The following is a 5,763-nucleotide window of genomic DNA, read 5'->3' as shown; positions in this document are numbered from 1 at the left end:
AAAAAAAAAAAAAAAAAAGGACACTGTGAGCTATGAGCACACCACTGCCCTCAAACCAGGTGAGAAAATGAGTCTCTGTCTCAAAAATAGATAAATAAACAAATTTCAGAAATTAAAATAATTAAATAAAGAGCTTTCTCACATCAAGGATATTTGGTTACTCTGAAAGGCAGAATAAATGCTTGACTGGCCCCTTTAATTACCAGTTCTCAGAGTGAAGTAAGTATGAAGTACTGACCATACTTTGTCTTGGTTGGTAAACCACACCATTACCCCACAGGATGCACATACAGAGGGAGGCTGTACAGGCCTGCAGGAAACAGGGCAGAGCAACTGGGCAATGCGGTTGAGGGATCTGCCTTTTCAATGCAGGTCACTAAATAGACGTGAAGGAGCAAAGAACTGGAGGTAGGGGTGCTGCATCTGCAGAGACTGGGACAGCTTTCCCATGTCCAGTGCTGCTAAACATTGCACATCCAACATGGTCTAGGCTCGGCGTCCATAGCGCAGTGGTTACGGCATGAGCCACATACACCAAGGCTGGCAAGTTCAAACCTAGCCCGAGCCAGCTAAACAACAACGACAACTACAACAACAACAAAAATATAGCCAGGCATTGTGATGGGCACCACAGTCCCAGCTACTTGGGAGGCTGAGGCAAGAGAATCACTTAAGCCCAAGAGTTTGAGGTTGCTGTGAGCTGTGACGCCACAGTACTCTACTGAGGGCAACATAGTAACACTGTCTCAAAAAGAAAAGAAACGAAACAAAACATGGTCTTGCTGACAACTTTATCAGAAATAGCGCAGGACAGAGGGAACATGATACTATAAATGCTGACCCATAAGCTTGGGCCTGGTGAAGTACAAGTGGCAGAAGGCTTGTGAGAAAGCAACCACCCTGCTTTTTTATAGCCAAGAATGTTCAGCTTATAGAGATGACACTCCCCAGAAAGGGAGGGAGAGTATGGAACTCATTATAAACCAGAAAACCCTGGCTTGGCACGTGTGGCTCAAGCAGCTAAGGTGCCAGCCACATATACCAGAGCTGGTGGGTTCAAATCTAGTCCAGGTCTGCCAAACAACAATGACAACTACAACCCCAAAATATCCGGATGTTGTGGCGGGCACCTGTAGTTCCAGCTACTTGAGAGGCTGAGGCAAGAGAATTGCTTAAGCCTAAGAGTTGGAGGTTGCTGTGAGCTGTGATGCTACGGCATTCCACCCAGGGCAACAGCTTGAGGCTCTGTCTCAAATAAAAAGAAAAGAAAAGAAACCAGAACCCTGGGCACCACTCTAGAAGAGATTCAGCATCTGTAGAACCGGGGTCCCCGAGTCTGCATTTTATTTTTATTTCTTTTTGAGACAGAGTGCCATGGCATCACAGCTCACAGCAACCTCAAACTCTTGGGCTTAAATGATCCTCTTGCCTCAGCCTCCCAAGTAGCTGGGACTACAACGCCCGGCTCTAAGACTGCATTTTAAACAGGAACTTCAGGACACTTTAATACTAGGGTCCCTGGGCTGTACTTGGAGAAACATTTTCTTAGACAGCCTAGATTTCTCAAAAGAGAAAATGTCAATAAGAATTTGTGTCTAAAGAAAACAATAATCGGCTCAGCGCCTGTGGCTCAAGTGGCTAAGGCACCAGCCACATACACCTAAGGTGGCTGGTTCGAATCCATCCCAGGCCTGCCAAACAACAATGATGGCTGCAACCAAAAAATAGCCAGCATTGTGGCAGGCACCTGTGGTCCCAGCTACTTAGGAAGCTGAGAGGCTGAGACAGGAGACTCGCTTGAGATCAGGAGTTGGAGGTTGCTGTGAGCGTGATGCCATAGCACTCTACTCAGGGGGACAGCTTGAGGCTCTGTCTCAAAAAAAAAAAAAAAAAAGACCAATAATCATAATAGCTGCCAGGGACCAAACCTGCCCTATTTACCTCTGTATCTTAAATACCTGTCGTAACACCCTGTACATGGTGGGCACTTGATACATACAGAAAGACACATCAAAAATGGGCAAAGTGCTGGGCCAGTGTCTCTCAGAAGTGTCCCAGGATGGGTGGTACTACCTGGGAACAGTTTGAAATGTTCAGCCTCTCCCTGCCCCCACTCCCCACAGACCTGCAGAAAATCAAAGCTCTGGCCATGGGGCCCAGTAACCAGTGACTTAACAAGCCCTCTGGGCGATTGCAAAGAATGCTCAATCTGAAAACCAGGGTCAGAACATGTTTTTAACTTTTTTTTTTTTTTTAGAGACAGTCTCACTTTAGTGTCCTTGGTAGAGTATTGGGGCGTCACAGCTCACAGCAACCTCCAACTCCTGGGCTTAGGCGATTCTCTTGCCTCAGCCTTACAAGTAGCTGGGACCACAGGCACCCGCCACAACACCTGGCTATTTTTTTGTTGCAGTTTGAACCCACCACCCTTGGTTTATGGGGTCAGTGTCCTACCCACTGAATCACAGGCGCCACCCATTTTTAACTCTTTTAAACAAGTGCTAATGTCTAGCCTATGTGAGTTATATGTATGTTAGGGGTACAGAAAGGGTTAAAGAACATTTTTCCTTTTCTTTTCTTTCTTTTGAGGCAGACTTTTACTTTGTCACCCTCGGTAGAGTGCCATGGTATCATAGCTCACAGCAACCTCAAACTCTTGGGCTCAAGTGATTCTTTTGCCTCAGCCTCCCGTGCAGCTGAAACACAGGTGCCCACCACAATGCCTGGCTATTTTTAGAGATGAGGTCTCTCTCTGGCTCAGGCTGGTCTTGAACCTGTAAGCTCAAGCAGTTCACACACCTTGGCCTCTCAAGTGTTGGGATTACAGGCATGAGTCACTGCGCCTAGCCATCAGGGAGACATTAAAAAAAGACAGTAATCACACCCTACTCCCCACTTTGAATTATGTATTCACTTCTTGAAATGGCTGGCTATTGCAATTTCAATACCATGTAGCTATAAATTGACCTAATAATGCCACAAGGGATATTATAACCCTGTGATCCCCAACATCCAGGCTGTGGACTGGTGTCAGTTCATGGCCTGTTAGGAACCCAGCTGCACAGCATCACTGCCTTAGTTCCATCTCCTGTCCCATCCACCCACCTACCCCCAGCCGTACATAGAAAAACTATTTTCCATGATACTGGTCCCTGGTACTAAAAAGATTGGCGACACCTGCTGTTACCCACACTCTATAACTTAACAGTGTATCACTAGTCAATGTTGTTTTTGTAAACTATGAGAATTCCTAACAACTTTATATCAGCTCACTCCCTGTCCCTTTATTTTATTGCCTAGAAAAACTTGCTTGTAACAAAGGTCAAAGGAAAGAAACTCACACCCAAAGGAAGGTAACAGGTCTGAGTCTTCCAGGATGTTCTCTTTTCTTTGGCCCAAGTAAACTCTTTAAATCACATTTTGTGCTTCAGTCTATTCTTTTTAGGTTGACATTTATCGTGCTATGAGTTGGATTCAGATTGACCCCAGACCACCCAACCTTCCTCTTGGACTTGGCTCACCTGGTCAGCTCTGAACACTGGACTGTGGGATACAAAGTGGTGAGTGCTACTGAAAATTGGGGCGTCTTCTACTTGTTGGTTGAAAGTCTAGATATTGCTTGAGCTGTTCTTTCAAACCTTTCTAGAACATCTAGAACAGAGGTTTTTTTTGAGACAGAGCCTCAGGCTATTGCCCTGGGTAGAGTGCCATAACATCACTGCTCACAGCAATCTCCAACTCCTGGGCTTAAGCAATTCTCTTGCCTCACCCTCCCAAGTAGCTGGGACCACAGGTGCCTGCCACGACACCCAGCTATTTTTTGATTGTAGTTGTCATTGTTGTTTGGCAGGCCCGGGCTGGATTTGAACCCGCCAGCTCTGGTGTATGTGGCTGGCACCTTAGCCTTTTGAGCTATAAGCGTCGAGCCAGAACAGAGGTTTTTTATCTTTACCCTGTAAGAGATTTGGATTATAGAAAAAAAAATTGGCTTTTCCACCTCTGCCTGAGGATCAGGTTCATTAACTAGATTGGACTCCAATAGAGGCATCCAATATCCGCCTCTGTCTCATAGTAGCAAGGTTGGTTGGGTCAAGGTATTAGTAGTTGGTGGCACCAGTGGTCTCATTTTATATATTATGCTTTAAAAATCACAGCTTCTAGGGCACCGACCCCATATACTGAGAGTGGCAGGTTCAAACCCGGCCCTGGCCAAACTGCAACAAAAAAATAGCCGGGCATTGTGTCAGGTGCCTGTAGTCCCAGCTACTCAGGAGACTGAGGCAAAAGAATTGCCTAAACCCAAGAGCTGGAGATTGCTGAGCTGTGACGCCACAGCACTGTACTGAGGGCGACAAAGTGAGACTGTCTCTAAAAAAAATAAAACTAACTAAATAAATAAAAATCACAGCTTCTCTACTTTTGAAATTTGGGCTTGAGTTTTCATTTGTGACCAACTCCTATTGGTTAGATACCAGTTGATTGACTCGGCACCTGTGGCTCAAGTGGCTAAGGCGCCAGCCACATACACCTAAGGTGGCAGGTTCAAATCCAGCCCGTCCCGCCAAATAAAAATGATGGCTGCAACCAAAAAATAGTGCTGCATTGTGGCGGGCGCCTGTGGTCCCAGCTACTTGGGAAGCTGAGGCAGGAGACTCGCTTGAGCCCAGGAGTTGGAGGTTGCTGCGAGCTGTGATGCCACGGCATTCTACCCAGGGGGAAAGTTTGAGGTTCTGTCTCAAAAATAAATAAATACATAAATACCAGTTGATTTTACACATAACACTTATGGGGCTCGGCGAGGTGGCTCACTCCTATAATCCTAGGCCAAGGTGAGTGGATTGCTTGAGCTCAGGAGTTCAGACCAGCCTGAGCAAGAGCCAGACCCCATCTCTACTGAAAAATAGAAAAACTAGCCAGGCATTGTGGTGGGCACCTGTAGTTCCAGCTACTCAGGCTGAGGAGGAGGATTGCTTGAGCCCAAGAGTTTGGGCAACCGAGTAGGACTCTGTCTCAAAAAAAAAACCCCAAAACCAAAACCAAAAATTCTTACAAAAAACACTTAGGCACCCTCTTATAGATATCCCAGAAAATGGACTCACCTAACCCAACCAGGGATGATCATAGCAACAATGGCTAAAATGGGGAGCTTTTGAAATACCAAAAATAATTGATTTATGTGCACAATTGGAAAAAAGCTGGTTTTAGAACCAGACAAATTGGGTAGACTTACTTCCAAGGGCATCTAAGAAGCTTCTAAAATCGCCTCCCTCAGGAAGAAAACAAAAAGATATCCATCACCACCACCTGAGGAAATTCCCTAGGCCTTTAACTCATGCCCTGAAACTTCTATTGTGGCACTCCTAGAGTTTTTATAAACCCCTTCGGATCTTAGGGGCTCAAACCATTTTTGCTCCATTAAATTTTGTTAAATTTAATTTGTCTAAAGTTTTTTTTTTTTTTTCAAACAGATGGCATGTTTGGAGTAGAGCTCTCAGTGGACCAAGTGACAATGCAAGGTACCCTCTGGTCAGCTGTGTCCACTGCTCTCTTGCAGCATCTGGGCATCTTGGGCAAGTTTTCTCTCTGATATTAAAGCTCTATAATTTGTGTTTTTAACTTTCTTTTTTTTTTTTTTTAAGAAACAGAGTCTCACTTTATCGCCTTTGGGAGAGTGCTGTGGCATCACAGCTCACAGCAACCTCCAACTCCTGGGCTTAGGCAATTCTCTTGCCTCAGCCTCCCGAGTAGCTGGGACTACAGGTG

Source organism: Otolemur garnettii, unplaced genomic scaffold (assembly GCF_000181295.1).
Source record: "Otolemur garnettii isolate 467f Iridium unplaced genomic scaffold, OtoGar3 scaffold00031, whole genome shotgun sequence".
Lineage (NCBI taxonomy): Eukaryota > Metazoa > Chordata > Mammalia > Primates > Galagidae > Otolemur > Otolemur garnettii.
Note: the sequence above shows the minus strand (reverse complement) of the source record.